Raw genomic sequence first — 17,015 nt, 5'->3', positions numbered from 1 at the left:
ATATATACAGAGCTGGAGAGTTAAAATTTACTTGAGCACAAAAATATCAGCATATGTATTTTTAAAAAGGAAAGAATTGTGGAATTTGAATAAAATCAACACTAGGTATTTTCCTTCACAGAAACTCCTCAGAGGTCACAAATAAGTGAAAATAATTCATTACTGAAATCAAATTTCGGTTTCTCAATGCATTCTCTTTCCTTTTTATGTAGCTCTGTGTAATGATATTTAACACAAATTGTTTTCAAAAGGATGAATGTGGCAACTTACAATTTTGACTGTATCTATGTTACATTATAATATAAGCATTTTTCAAACCTGCTTGTTTTAAGAAAAAAATTGTTTTCCATAAGACTTATGAAAGTCAAAGTTAAATTTAATACAGTCCAAATTACAAAAATTTTAGAATAGACTCTTCCCATTTATTATTTTCCCTTCAAAATACATGCCATGTCACCTTGGTGATCAGTGTCAGATTCTTTGGAAAATATGAAACTGCAGTTTTTTAAAATTATCTGAATACATTTTGCCAATATTTAAAAGAGGGTATAGCCAAAAAAGAAGCCAAAAGAAGTGTGTAGCTCTACTCTCCGGTAGATTGCACACAAAATCCTTGCAAATCAAAGCAATATAGATGACAATCCACAGTGCTTAAAAGACAGTCTTAGCCTGATATTCCTGATGCAAAGACACAACGCCACTATGTATTTTGCTGGATTTTTTTTACATAGCGGTCAACTGAATTCAGGCTTTTAACACAGGGAACATGTAAATATGAAAGCAATGGAAGCCTGGTCATCTCCTTTGTCTACACCTCACACCACCGCTCCTTTGTACCCTCCCGAAGCCAGGTGGACTTCCTGTTTGTGCTTCTTGGAAAGCAGGCAGGAGGGAGCAAAGCCTTTTCTCATCTTCACTTAAAATACGTTTGCCAGATTATTCAGTCCTTACTCAGTGCGATAAGCAAAAATTACTCCACAGATGAATATTAATTTGGAGCTGTGTTTATAATATTCATAATAAAAACCAATTCTGAAGATTGTGCTTCAGGTTTCTTTGAATTAAAAAAAGAATGTGTGTCACTCTAATGAATTTGCTTCTCTCGTGGCATAAGATCAACCACAGCTAACGTCTGACATAAATGAGAATGGTGCAAATAACCCCACATTTCCCCATAATTTCAAAGTTTCTTAAAGTTTGTATGATTTAGACTACATCCACATTTCTGCCACTTTTCTTGTACAGTTTCCACTCATACATCCTTGCAGAACTGGCGTGAATTCAGGCGATCACAATAACAATTCAATAAGAAGCTGTATCTTTTGTGCTAGTGTAGCATCTCAATAATAGTGTTAAATTGTGTTTTTAAGGGTTTGTTATCTACTGAAAAAGCAATATTCTTTTATAAAAAGGATGATTTGCTTTTTTTCCTTAAAATAGACATAACTTCCAATATTTCAGATTTTATAATTTTTTTCCCCTGACATTTAATTTTAAATATTAATTAGCATGGGGATCAAAAATTTGCCTCCTCTACAATTGCATAATGCACATGCCATTTTAGAGTTTTAGAAGTGAAGAAAATTTATCTAGAAACCATTATTCTTTTGTTGAATAAATAATAAAAATAATGCATTAAATAAAAAACCTTTAGTAAGTAGCTAATTTTGGAAAACCTGGAAAGGTGTTTGGGTCTATTTTCTCACAGATTTAAACATACTAGCCTTATGTCAGCTACAATTTATTGTGTTTTACTTCGTCTTCTACAAATGGGTGTACACTACTCAATGGCTTATGCTTTGTGCCGATGTGACCACAGATAAAGAAAATGACAAACGATCTTATGAAAAAAGACTAGGACTTGAGATAGAGTCGGAAACGAGAACGGGCCTGGAACCACTAACACGCTGGACGGTTAGACAACTTCATCTTCCTAAGCCTCATGTTCTTTAGCTGTGGGATTAGAGGGTTGAACTGGGAGATAGCTTTTTAGCTCCCAAAACTTTTTATTCTAAACTATTTATCCACATTTTAACCTACTGAAAAATTATTACAATAATATGGGCATAATTTATTTGTTTAAAATTTTGGAAAAATACTTTGTAATTTTATAGTCCCCGTTCTCCATTGTTTTAACATGTCCAAGTCTAAAAGGCAAGGCTTGGATCTAGGCTCTATAAGACATTTGACAGACTGCAAAGAAAATAAAAGCACAGCAAGCCTGAGAGAAGTTCCAAATAATGACAAGGCAAGTAAAGAATTCATTAGAGAAATGCAGCAAGTTCTGTTTTGAGTCCATATGGCAAAATTTGCTAACTGCTCACCAAAATTCATGCTCTTCTCTAATTCCTAGGATACACTGGAATTCCCACTTCCTTGGTTGTTAGGTGTGGTCATGTGACTAACATCTAGCCAATAGGATATGAATGTCCTCACTACCAGAGTTAGCCCACAGACATCTCCCATGTGCTCCGCCACGCTCTTTTTCCCTGAATTGAATCTTTCAGGGTGACACTGGAACTCTTATATTGAATACGTCAGAAACCCACCCGGGTTTCCAGATGACTGCATGCCCAAGTACCAGTTCTCACACCCAGTTCCAGCATGTGAGCAGTAAACACACTTCTACTGTGTTTAATCCACAGACATGTTTGGGTCTATTTTCTAAAGCAGTTAACCTTCTCTGATGCAGTTCTCAAAAAGAATAAGAGACAGATTGCACTCAAATTGCCCTCATTTTGCATTGTTACAAACATAGGTAATCATGTACTACATAATTCAATATTCTTGCATTTAGTCTACTAGATCAAAATATGTAGCTATTCTCAATTGGACAAGAGGATGATCAGCTTCTTTACAAAATTAAGAGTTATAAGAGATAATGTTGGTGAATAATTACCTAGTTTAGACACGTGTTTGTGTAACTGGCGGGTAACGATATCTGTGATTACTACCACTGATAACGCAATCAATACAGGGCAAGTATGTGGAATCCAGTGAAGGGAACACAACATTAGCTCAGAGTCATCAGCCCAGTAGGGAGCACACTTACGGTCCTGATGCAGAAATAGTTTCCCTAAATTTGTATCATCACAGGGAAATGTTGCTAACAAAATGGGAGGGAAACTAACAAATTTAAAGAATATTTCATGTATAACTAAGTCTTTTATTAATATTTTAGGAAGAAGTTATAGATGATATCTTCTCTACTATTGAGGTGGGGGTTGGCATAAAAAATGATTTTGGAATCAAAGAAAAGACAATGAGGAAGAGGGACAAATGAGGAAAGTTAAAGAAATAGACAAAGATTGCCCGTATGCAGCTATACAGTTCCTCCCACCTCCCCCCAAACACACACATACCCTGTCCTCCTCCTCCTCCAATTTACTGGAGTTTGCAGTAAAATACGTCTTTAGGCATACAAGAGAATTTTTTTAATAAGAAGAACATTAAAACAAGACTATATTAGCTGATGTTGAAATGTGCTGATCTTAGCTGGCTCTGTTTTCACCTAAGATCCAAAACCACTTTTGAAAACCTGTTCTGAATCCCTGTGAAGGTTAACTCTTGAATCTACTAAGATGGATAGCTTGTACACAAATAACCTATTTTACTGTGAGTTTTCTTTAAAAGTAATGGTTTCTGAGTGCTTGAAACTTAGGAAAAAATAAAAAGCACAATCCTCAGACTCTTCAGAGCATCATACTACGATTTTCATTAATTAAATATTCACTTAAAATAATAAATAGCCTACTACGTATTCACAATAGATGCAGAAGGTGCAACCCCGTCCTTGAGCGCACAGACTTTTAAAGCAATTGCTGAAATGCTTAATTAAAAAGTTTACTATTGTATCTATTATTCTTTGTTATCCCTTATCAAAAGACCTCAGGTGCTCTTTGAGGGAAGATCTTATGACAGAAACTGGAAACTCCACTACTCCTTGAAGCAGAATAAAAAGGGAATCCATGGGGGAGGCGTCTCTGTCCACCAATGGTCCATTTGGACAGTTCCCAGAGAAAGTGAAGCTATGACTCAGGCACTGACGAGTGGCTGTCTGCAGAAGTGCACCGCGAGTTACTTATTTGTAGCTCCACACAAGGAGGAGGGTGAAAAGTCTCACAATGAGGAGTGCCAGCCCCTCCTCCTCCTGCTCCTTCTCTTCCAGAAGCCTTCTCCCAAAACTGACTTAGGCACCTCTTTTCTGGGCTCACATAACACCCAGACAACACCTCTATTCACAATAGTTATCATGCTATTAATCATAAATGTATCATATTATCTTTTCCACTCAGTGGACTTAGATCTTCAAGGAACTGAAGGAGGCTTTATCCATCTTTTTATCCCCATGGCCTAATGTGGAATCTAGTACAAAATAGGTACTCAATAAATATTCCTTAAACTAAATTAAATTACAGCAATAATGTCATAGTTCTTAAAAATAGGAGCACTTCACAAGTATATTAAAACTTAAAACCATAATATTTTAAATAACGCATTTTTAAAGTTAAAAGATCCAGCAGGATGGGAAAATTCTATTAGGATGATATTTATAGTGTTTTTGCTCATCTTGCTCCTTAATGGGACACATGAGAAATGATAAGAGGATCATTGCTATCTAGCCAATAGCTTTGAATAGGCTAGTCTATACCAAAATAAAATAGCTCTGTAGCCAGTGAGAAAGCAGAGGCATTATATAAACATCTCTGTTCTGTTTTCTGTGGTTAGCAAATCACTTGCCTACTCTCCTAGAAGCAATAGTGTTATTTTATACCATGCAATTCAATAAATCGATGGAGGGGTTGGAAAGCTCTTTCTCCTAGTCAGTAAATTGACCAGGTGAACGATACGACCTCTGAAGGCCCTTCTCCAGTAAACACCTGATAATTAAAAATAAAACAACCAGAAATGATTTTTTGCAACTCATATAAGTCCCACCACCACCAACACAACCAGCCTTTCCTCTCCACACCCACTCATTTCTTTATTTCCAAACATAATCTCCCAAGAAATCAGCCATCATCTTAACAAAGAGGGTCCTCTGGGCACTCAGTGATGTTAAGAAGCAGAGTCAATGTTTGGCCATTAATTGGAAGAGTTAATAGATATTAGCCATTTGCCCAAAAAAGGAAAAAGTCCTTAGCTGTATGGCCAAAGTTAATTTTTTTCTTTTTAAAAACTACCAACTTAATTAAATTAAGCTATCGTAGATTGAGAAATTTACTGTATACCAGCTATGGTGTTACGGAAGGATGGTCCAAGTTTGTTTCAGTTGCTATCCTTAAAAACTGCAAGATCAGTACTATTATGCCCATTTGTTTAGATAAAGAAGCTAAAGTTTACAGTAAATCAGCACCTTGCCCAGCTCACTCGGTTACTAACTGACAGAGCTGGAGGTCAAAGCCAGGACTGACAAGAAAGCTCCCACTGGTTCCACCACATGAGGCTGCCTCCCAAAACACCACTTTGAATTAAGGTTAAATGCTTTCTTTCTCCCTCCCTCTAATGTCTGTCTACAGGTCATTATCATAGCACTCCTCACACTAAACCTAAAACACCAATGAATACATAATGTAACCCCAGATGCTATGAAGGAAAGGAAGCAATGTCAGGGACAGGAGAATTAGGGGGGCAGTTTAGTGAGGGTCCTCAGAGAAGGACTCTCTGATGATACCTGCAGGAAGTGGGAGAACAGGCTGAGTAAATCTGCGGGGAGGGGAATTCTGACTGACTGAGGAAATAGCGAGTTCAAAGGTCCTGAGGCAGGAACAAATGTAGGACGTTGGAAGAATAACAAAAGGCCTTCGTGGCTGGAGTGGAGTAAGCTGGGGATGAAGAGCAGGGTATGAAGTTGCAGGGGTTTCTGGCGCTAGATCATGAAGGACCTTAAATAATAAGCGCTGAGAGTGTTTTCTATGGTGATGAAGCCACTGCAAGTTTCTGAGCTGGGCTTGAGGTGAATAATCCTCTACTAGGTTGGCTCTGCCTGCTGTGGAGAGCAAACTCAAATGTGCGCGTGGTCTTCCAAGACAAGCATGGAGTGCAACATGCCCTCCTAGTTGGCCCTCTCTCTCACTATGTGGACCACGCTTATGAGAAAAATGCATCCCTGGTGAGAGAAGCTGATGGCAGGAAAGCAGACAGCATAATGTTTGAGATAGGCTATGCATTAGATCTGTTTTAGAAACAGTTTTTCATACAGGCACCAGAAAAAAAATATTCCAGGGCTGGCCCCGTGGCCGAGTGGTTAAGTTCCCGTGCTCTGCTACAGTGGCCCAGGGTTTCGCCGGTTCGGATCCTGGGCATGGACATGGCACCGCTCATCAGGCCACGTTGAGGCGGCGTCCCACGTACTACAACTAGAAGGACCCACAACTAGAACACACAGCTATATACTGGGGGGATTTGGGGAGATAATGCAGAAATAAAAAAAAATAAGATTGGCAACAGTTGTTAGCTCAGGTGCCAATCTTAAAAAAAAATAATTCCAAAAGCTTATCTATGCATTATTTATTGTTGATCAATTGCTGAAAAACAGCATCAGATGATCTGGGGAAGGTCACTGAGAAATCATTTAAGCAATGAAAACACTTTAAAAGAATATATACTTTATATACAAGAAGCAGTATATTCCACTTTGGGTTATTTAGCAGAGTTATTCCAGAATTTAAATACACAAAATAGCCTGAGAGACCACCAGGAAAATTATCCACATAGCTTATGATTTCCACGGAAAATGCAATGCTGAAATTTGATACGGGGTTCTGCTTACCGGGCAGTGAAATCTTCCTGTGCTCTCCAGAGCACGTAAGAGTAAAAAGAATAAAAACATTCCAGCAGGATTTTGCAGAGTTTGAGTTTACTGACATCAGGATATCAAATCATTAGCCTAGAAGTCCATAAATCTGTGAAGCTTTTAACTTCCTATTTGGCTGCTTTTTAGAGAAATGTGTGAATAATAGGAAACTAGAAAAGATAAAAACATCACTCAAACCAAACCACTTACAAATAACTGAGTATATCTCCTCTTTAATATTTATGTCAGAAGTTTTGCTTTTTATATAGATTTTATTATACTGTACATAAAAGTTTGTATGTTTAACTTATTAGATAATTTTCCATGTTACAGAATTAGGAATTCCTCATAAATATCTTTGCATTAGTTCTAGCAATATTCTCTTGGGAAGATAAGTGGAGTTTACTGTCGCTATTTTGGGTACATACATTTTTCACATCACAAGTAACAGAGCTATGAATATCTTTGTGTACAAGGCTTTTATGTGTTCTGAATGATTTTCCTTGGATAGAATAACGAGATTAGAATTATCATGCTAAAAGTTATAACACATTTTGCTCTTGGCAAATCTGAGTTCATATTTTCAGGCTTTGTCAGTGAACGACTGATCTCAGACAAAGGAAAGAGGCAAACACTCACTGTGGCGGCCAGATGCTGACTCAGCGCTCCCTGGGTGCCAGATGCTGACTCAGCGCTCGCTGGGTGCCAGCACCGGACGGACATACATCACATTGTTAGATCCTCGCAACAGTCTTGTGAGGTGAGCAATTTCTATCCCCATTTTACAGATCAAAACTGAGGCTCAAAAACTCACCTAACCTCTCCAGGGTCATACTGAAAATACAGGTGGCACTGGTATTTGAGCCCAGTCTTCCTGCACCAAGCCTGTGACATTCTCACCACTATTCCAAAAGAGCCTGGCAAGTAATTTTGTACTTCCTCTCTCATCTTCTAGGAAAAGAAAACACTGAGGAGAGGAATCTGGGGCATATCAAGTGGGAGTAATCAACAGAGGCCTTATGAGGGAAACATAATGCTATAGAACACATCATGCGGAAGGAGAGTGGTTTGGTCCATGGTTGTCTTTGAAATGGGGGGCTTAGCGGACTCAGTGTAGACACAGCTTTTAGACTGGTCATTTGGGGCCACTTCTAACAAAACCACTTTCTTCAGCACCTTCCCCCATTCCTTTGGGTTCCTTCAGTACCGCCCCTAAAGTCCACAAGTCAAGGAACACCCTCAGGTAGACTCTGGCCCGGAGAGACTGCCTCCAGTTAGCAGCAATATGCCTACCATGAAGTGCATGCATTACAACACCACTTTGCTTTCCGAATTACTGTCGACACAGGTAAAAACAACAGGTAGAGTACTAGGATGTGGTTTAAAAAAAGAGAGAGAGGTAACAGTATAAAATTATGACCTTTTATTTAAATAAGAGGAAATGCTTCAAACAACAGAAGATATTTCCCATCTCAAGGTGTTATAGGAAAGGGAAGAATTAAGGCTAGGGAGAGTTCTTTACTCAGACTGAGAGGGGAAGGATGAGGGACTCGAGCGACAGCACACAGGGCTTGGGGAAATCGCTTCCTGGACATAAGTCTCGGGCAGCCTCCTGGGCCTGGACAGTCCACCTCAACTAAAAATCTCACCCAGAAACCTCAAAGAAAGCCAATCCCACCCCCACTTTATCCACAGAGGCATGGCTACCTACTTGCACCCAGGATAATTCTCTGCGTAATTTTCTAAATATACAGCTAAGGTCTGGATTTTACACTGATACAAAAGTTCATAATTAATAAGGAAGATGCAGTCAAAAAGTGGTTGAATTTTTGAGAAAAAAACACTGCAGAGAGTGTAATCTAGCCATGCAAAAGAGAATGATGAGTCAGTTGGAAGGGTTTTAGAAGAGCCACCAAAAATGATCGAGGGACTCTAACGAGCAGAGCAACAGCCCCCGTTTAATCTGGGCTCTGCAGCCCACGGGAAGCAGTGCCCAGCCAAAGTCATAACATTCTGAGTATCAACGGGAATGAAAACTGCAATGGGTATAAGTTTATCAAACATGCTTAAATCCGTCGGTCAAGATGACACTTAACTAAAAACAAACAAAACAAAATAATCGGTCTCTATGAAGCATGCTTGAGAACCGGCTCATTATTTTTGAAACTGAAGAACACGGGGAAACAATCAAGCATGAATCCTGCCTTTCCTTAAAAACTGTATCACTGGATCACCAAACAGCAAATGAGAGCAAGCTTCTCTTTAAAGATCTATTCCTTTTATAAACAGAAAAGGAATGGATGAATTGCCATCTTGCAACTTCTAATGAATTAACAGATTTAGGCATTGAACAGCAATAGGTGCAAATATCATACAAAGACAGACAGCTATTTATTTTACGTGTTCAGATAGCGTCAACTCTGAAGTAAACTTGCTAAAAATTTAAACCATAATGGCTCGAACCTCTAGATTTGATCTTCGATTTACAGGTGATAGAAAGTACAGAGGAACATGTAAGAGTGCAGAGGGGACGCTATCGCAAAACCAGAAACAATGTTGGACAAACAACTTCATTCTTCACCAAATAATTTGGAAAGAAATTTTTTTAAAAAGTGAAGGGGGAAAGCAATAGCTTAGGAGAGATCAAAAAGACATATCAACCAATCGTAAAGCAGCAATATCATTTGGATCCTAATTCAAAAAACTATTTTAAAAACAGGGTGTTTATGAAACATTTGGAAATTTGAACATTTCTTGGATATTTGATATTATTGAGGGAATGTGAATTTTGGTCATTGTGCTTAATAATGTCTTTTTTTAATACATATATAGTAAAAATTATTTTAATGAAATGATTGATGTCTGGAATTCACTTCAAAATAGTACAAGAGCTTAGAGGAAATAAGACTGACAGGTTAATAATTGTTGACATAGAGCAATGGATACTGGCATGGTTCTGACATTTTTTGTATGTATTTCAAGTTCTTCATAGTAAATAGTTTAAAAACTAAAGCAGAGACTAAGTTAAGTCTCATTTATCTGTGTATTCCTAGTGTGCATGATGAAGCCTTTGTATTGTATATGCTTAAAAGTATTTGCTCAATAACTACCTTTCCAATCTCGATTTCTTTCTTTACAAAATGGAAGAAATGGTATTACCTCTCAGGGTCATTGTGAGGGTTAAAAGACAAGAAATGGAAGAGGATTTTGTAAACTGTGAAGTGCCGCATAAATGTGGAGAGCCTTCAAGCTACAGAACCAGAACTAGAATTCAGCAACCACATGATCTGCATTTGCATTCTGACCTTGATTTGTTCCTTACACTGAGCTACTAGACTCATGGACAGATCCCAGCACATTCATTTTCCCCTTAGGGACAAAGTACCAAATGGCAGTGTAATTGCCAAGGGAAAATTATTACTCTCTTCTGAATTATTTCCATCATAAATCCAAAGCCAGTCAAACAGGCTCTGTCACAAAAACAACAGGGTTGCTGTACAGTGATGTAGGGATACAGAGAATCCCACATACAAGTGCCCCATAAATCCCCATGTATCGCAACCCTCCAAAGTCATTCTGAACCATGTGTTTAAATCAGGAGAGGGACGCCAGGCTGAAGCATGTTGGTCAGCACTGCGGAAACAGTGAGAATGCCATGATTTATTTATTCAGCTATCAGTTAGAGAAACATCCCATCATCTGTCTTATGTAGATTGTGCATCATGTGACATTTTGTTTGTTTGTCTTTACACATTTTCTATTGCATCAAAGGAAAAGTCTTTCTCATTTAGTGATGATAACAATCATCCATGTTTCTCTTAAATTCAATCATAGCTGCTATTGGCACGTCAAAGAAACGATTTCAAGCAGCAACAGCGAACGATAGAAAATGGAGAGGGAAGGACACACCTTCTCTGTGTTTCTCCTTCTCTAATCTTAGTGAAATATTCATCTTTACTTACGGAGAAATGAAATATCTAATCTAATTCTTTATGATTTAAAGTGATATTTTCCTGCCTCTCAGAATATTATACTGTATGCCAAATGAGAGTTAAAAGCTACTCAATGCCATTACAGATGAAATGTGGAGGTAAGAGTACTTTTTGTTACTGATGAGATAGAAAAAGGTCTTCAGCTATATAAGTCATTGCATAGAGAAAAGATCAGAATCGGGAAAAGACAGCTGTGCCACTGGGAATCCCCTTTGGGGAAGCAGGCACATCAGTAGACTCTGACACTTCCTTCTCCCTCAGAAGGATGCTAGATGATAACCTCCAGAAACAAAGAACACAGCTCATCACACGGCTGAGCCACAAAGAGCATATAGTAAATGGGCGCGTCTTAAGAGAGTAGAGAAAGTAAAGTCATGATGCCATCAACTTGTCTGAGAATTTATACCTGCAAAGAGTTGTGAATTTACTCGAGAACACTTCCAATTCTTAGAATTAAAATACATGGAAATCTTTTTTAAATTAGCTAACAACCATATATTATAATTACAGATAACTTCTGTCCTTTGGGACACTACCTTGTAGACAATTTATAAAACCTCCAGGGACAGAGTTTTGGGTGGTAAGTAACTTCCTCTAACAGCTACACAGCTCTCATCTCTCTGTTTTAGCTTCAACTCCCATTGTCACAAAATTCTGAAGATATACTATTTATACACAAATATTTAATTAATCTTGGATCCCCTTCTCAGAAATATTTTTTTAAATTTTCTTTAATACTGATAAACTTAGCAGAAGTAATGATAGTGATGTTTTAAGTCTGCCATGATGATTAACAATCAGAGGACGTTAATGATATAGATCTACTGTGTTCTAACAACGACACTCATTAATTTTAATAACAGTCCTTTAGTAAGTCCTCGCTTAGGGTCTGTTAATTTACCCTCATTACCACTTGCAGGAAATGAGTTTTTAAAGTTGAAGCATCAATTAAAATACAAAAGAATAACAAAAAATGCACCAGTTAATTCAAAATAAGGATACCTATTTATATTATTTTAAAATAGTGTAAAAATAAAATATGTCTCCTTTTTGCAAGAATCATATGTTTAAAATGTTTTGTATTTGGTTGAAATGACCACATGTAGTTCAACAATATTATCAAAATTGAAAGTGATATAAAGTTGTAAAAATTAGAAATTTCTCTCCAGAAAGAGAACAACTTCTATGAGAAGAAAATGCTAAAATCTTAACTTAATAAAAGTCACTATCATTATTATTTAATGTATAATTCTAGTACAACAATAATTTTCACAAGAATCATAAATTTAAAAATTATTTATTAAAAAGTATTAAAAAGTAGAAATTTAGGAGAAAAATGACAAAGTGACAAAATTTTTTAAAGAGTTTATAGAGTTTTAGAAAAATGACAGAAAACTGGGACACTCCGTGTGACTAAAATACTCTTAAAAAAGTTATACTTGCTACTCTTTTCTTTAAAAAGGGACTTCACCTCAGTTAGGTTAAAATATCTTAAAAGATATTTTTTCCTGTGGATTTGCCCACTGTGAAGTCTGTATCCGCTGAGTCTCTGATAAGGAAGGTGAGGGATCGTCGGGCTGACACTTTCTACTAAATCTGGGGTCCCCTCTGTATTTTCACTTGTTGAATTATTTCTAAATTTTCTTGGTTTAAAGATTTGCCTTCTATTTGTAAGCTTGACTTCCTTGTTTCTTCATCCTTGGTTCCACATGCACGTGGATTCAAGACTCACCATCCTTCCTTCGGAGTCAAAGAGTAACCGGGCTACATAGAAGACCTTGTGTTCTGTCCACGGGAACATTGTTTGCTTATAGAGATCTGAGCCAGTCTGAATTTTCTACTTTCTGGGTAATTTCTTTTGTTTAATTTTTAAAGCCTAGGCTATTCATCAAGATATGTCTCAATGTTAATCCCTCTGGGTAAGTTTTTTCCTGAAACATAGGGTGCCCTTTCAATCTTCATATTCATATCTTTATTGTAAGAAAGTTTACTCATCCTATGTCTTCAAACTGATTTTCATTTGCTTTTTTTTCATAAATATGAAGTGCACACACACGTACATACATACACCAACACACAAACACACTGGATGTCTCTTGTTTACATTATGATTTTCATTGTTTTTTCCAATTCATTTATCTCAACTATCTCAAGTTTATACTCCATGTCTTTGAGCATGTTTTCCCCTGTGTCTATGAATATTACTGCTTCTAATATAGCTTTCTTTTCCTGTAGTGCTTGACCACTTTCATTCTTTTTGTTGCCTTATCTCTTTTTTATTTTTTTGCATATTTTCTTCAAACTCTTGCCTCAAAAGAAACCATATTTCTTTGTTTTAATTCTTTCAAATCACATACAGGAGAATAGTTGAATTTTTTGCTTGATGTTACAGTTCTTCTGTTGTTATTATGATTCTTAACTATTTTTCTTATCGTATCTTTCCATAGTTCTATGGCTGGTTTACGTTTGAATGCATTCATATTTGAAGGGGGTAGTCCTACCCAGTAGCAATAGCTGCTGATGGATTGTGGCTAAAAAAGCAATCATGGTGAATACATTGGAGCAGTAGTAGTTTATATTTAGGGTTGTTATATCAGACTTGATTCTAATCAAATCAGTGGTTCCATCTGTTTTGGGGCACATTTCTGCTCCATAGTCCCATTTCAGAATATGCTGGAGAGCTGTGTGATTCCGAGTTCAACCTTGTATATTGCAGGTTCTTGTTGTGGTGATTTAGCATTTAATTGTTTCTCTCCAGCTGTCTCAATTAAGGGTTGCCAAGCCAATTGCCATACATATTTCTTCATCACCCCACCATTTCTGCCCCCTGCTTCCTGCAAAAACAGGGAGTTTGCATGTCTTCTCTTTCAGGCCTGCAGCTGTTTCCTGCTTTTCCATGTAGAGAAAGATTCAGCTGTGTAACCCATCCTGCCTGCAGAGCTCATTATTCAAAACAAGGCAGTCCTGTCATGCATGTAGGTTCCAGGTTTACAGATTTCTGTGTCCTACAAAGGATCTGTAAATACTTTCAGCTATTTTCAGAATATTTTTGTATTTGGGTCCATAATTCATTGTATTTATCATTCATTATTTTTCTTTTCTTTTCTTTCTTTCTTTTCTTTTGGTTATTAGCAGTTGGTGTCGGGGAAGCAGGGAAGTAGAAATATATATATATATTCCATTTCCTTCAACTGAATAGCCTTAAAAAGCAAAGCAGAATAAATAAACAAAAAATGGTCCTGCTGATACGGGTCCTGAGAAGACTGTGTTGAAAGTGGTGCTCTCATGCACTCTGGTAGCACATTCAATCCGTATCTGTGGCATAATCAGCTTGCTCTTGACTAAATCCCCCCCTTTTTTTTTTATCCAGAGGACACAACCAGACTTCTTTTACCTGATCCCTCAAAATTAGATCTTACCACGTAATTGATTTCTACCCAAGAAAAGTGGGCAGAAGTGATGCAAGCCTTTTCCTGACTGGTGTATTAAAGCCTATCATGTGCTTCTCCATGCCTGTGCCCTTCTGTGTTGCTGGAATGGAGACAACCCCAAGTTCATCTAGGGGCCACTCATTAAAGATAACCACCCTGGGTCTTTGAGGAGGTCTACTTGATAGTGAAATTTTTCTAATAGAAATATAACTCAAGGGAAGAACCTAGGGTCTGACTGTCCTGTTGAAGGCTGATGAACTCAACATAATCCCCAATATGTCAAAGAAATAAAGAGGGGCCGGCTCCATGGCCGAGTGGTTAATTTCACGCGCTCTGCTGCGGCGGCCCAGGGTTCGGATCCTGGGCGCGGACATGGCACCGCTCGTCAGGCCACGTTGAGGCGGCGTCCCACATCCCACAACTAGAGGGATGTGCAGCTAGGATATACAGCTGTGTACAGGGGGGATTTGGGGAGATAAAGCAGAGAAGGAAAAAAGAGATTGGCAACAGTTGTTAGCCCAGGTGCCAATCTTTGAAAAAGCAAAAAAAAAAAAAGGAAGATTGGCAACAGTTGTTAGCCCAGGTGCCAATCTTTAAAAAAAAAAAAGCTCAAGGAAAAAAATAATAAAAAAAGAAATAAAGAGAATCTGAGAGCCAAGTCTCTAAAATCATAGTAGGAGTGGGTCCTCACACATGAAATTTCCTGGAATAAAATAGAAAGCCTACTAAGTTTTTAAGAGAGTTCTGCTACCAAAGATGCTATAACCTTAAACTGAAAGAAAGTGTAACTGTTTAAGACTTGAAACAACCCTTATGTACTCAACCTTTTATGGGCAGGAAGTAGGATGACAAAGCGGCATGGCGCCCAAGGAAGATGTATGCCCAACCCTCGCCTCACATTTGTCCATGGGGGATGATGGAAAGGAAGAGTCTCTCAAAGGGCGGATCCAGAGAATATTAAGAAAAACCGGTGCTGGCCTGGTGGCGCAGCAATTAAGTTCTCACGCGCTGTTTCAGCAGCCCAGAGTTCATGGTTCGCATCCCGGGTGCAGACCTACGCACTGCTTGGCAAGCCATGCTGTGGCAGGTGTCCCACGTATAAAGTAGAGGAAGATGGGTGTCGATGTTAGCTCAGGGCAAGTCTTCCTCAGCAAAAAAAGAGGAGGATTGGCAGTAGATGTTAGCTCTAGGGCTAATCTTCCTCAAAAAAAAAAGAAAAAGAAAAACTGACCAGGAAGATATGCTCAAAAAGTAAAACCAGAATTTAATCAAGAAACTTAGTTCATCCTGAGGAATCCTTCACAATGGCTACTGTGTCTTCCACTTGTCCCTGTCTTGATTTGCAAGTTCTGTTGTATCCCCGCCCCACCATGGAGAATGGGCTGTGTGAGAGACAACCAGCCGACTAATTCCTGGGCGTCCAGACTTCGTGTGCAGCGCTGTGCTCCACAGGAGACGCTGCACTTCAAGCTGGGACTGGGGTTTGTGTTCAAAAGATCAAACTTCAGAAGGTGTCATTTGAATTCCCTGCTTGCGGACCAAGAATATAAAACAAACATAAAGAAATCAGCATTTTATTTATTAAAAAGAAAAAATATATGGCAGTCCTATTTACTTTTTGTACTTTATCAAGGCAAAGTTTTCTTTGGAATTTCTAATATAAAGAAAGTAGTGTAGGAACTTAGCTAGAACATGTGGAAATCAAAAGTAGATAAAGACAAGGCTGATTCTCACTAAATATAGAGATATGATCACTGATGCTAAGCTCTAGTAATTAGTAAAAGTAATGAATAGATTTTTTTTCACTGCATGCTAGGAATCCATTTGTGGGGGAAAGAGTTGGTTAAGTATACTAATTTTGTTTGGATAATTAAATAGGTATTACTTGGTAACTTTCTGTGGTAAAAGGTGTTTTTAGGACTATTTTATTTGATGAAAAAGAATAGATTACAACAGTTTCTCTCTCCTTTTACCCCCTCAGTTACGGCATGTAGATTAGGAGAAATAGCACACTATTAGTTTTAAAGAAGTTTAACATATAATTTCTGTTTTAGATTATATATTTAAAAGTCTCACATAACTTATATTTAGAGTACACACAGGTACACACACACACACAGGCACACACTCACACACACACAGGCACACACACACAGGCACAACGCACACACACACACAACCCTCTCTTACTTTTCCTAATTAAAGTACAAATTGCTATTGACTCATAAATACAACATAAAAAGGACCACAAAAAATTGTTAACAGTCAAAAAGGAAAAGCATTCACCGTGTACTCTAAGCGTGGCTCCAAAAATAGGGAATTCCAGCGCTGTGTGGCCCAGCGAGGCTCAGGGCAGTGAGGCGCCTGCACTCCTGGTCCTCAGGAGGCTCCACGTAGCAGCGCACAACCCAGACACATCAGATTCTTCAGAGTGACAGAATTTTACTTTCCTAGAGTGCCATCTCATGAGTGATTTTATTCAGATAAATAGAGGTCAAAGCTGGGTCACATAAAAAGAGAGACTGGTCAGCAAAGGGAAGGCTTTTAAGTGACCTTTCTATGTGGGCAGGTTACTCTAACCAGGTGAAGATGAAATTTGGACGTCCTCTCTGTATCCAGAGATTGAGATCTAAGCATGCTTCTTAATCCAAAATTGAGAGCAGACTTTCATAATGGCAAGAAATTCCTTCTTTTCAAATTTAAGTTTCACAAAGATGCTATGATTCTGACTTCTTCATTCTGGTTTCTGCATGTTTTCTATCCCTACTACATGAATTTGCTGCAGTCACTTTATTT

General features: G+C 38.0%; 1 protein-coding gene across 4 annotated transcripts in view; it reads right to left on the bottom strand.

The window, feature by feature from the left end:
* Nucleotides 1–17,015, bottom strand: part of TRHDE (thyrotropin releasing hormone degrading enzyme) — a 361,666-nt gene that overhangs the window by 36,271 nt on the left and 308,380 nt on the right. The gene's annotated exons all lie outside the window — the stretch shown is intronic.

The sequence above is a fragment of the Equus przewalskii genome, chromosome 29, assembly GCF_037783145.1.
Source record: "Equus przewalskii isolate Varuska chromosome 29, EquPr2, whole genome shotgun sequence".
NCBI classification, from domain to species: Eukaryota; Metazoa; Chordata; class Mammalia; order Perissodactyla; family Equidae; genus Equus; species Equus przewalskii.
Note: the sequence above shows the minus strand (reverse complement) of the source record. Positions and strands in the feature narration are given on the sequence as shown.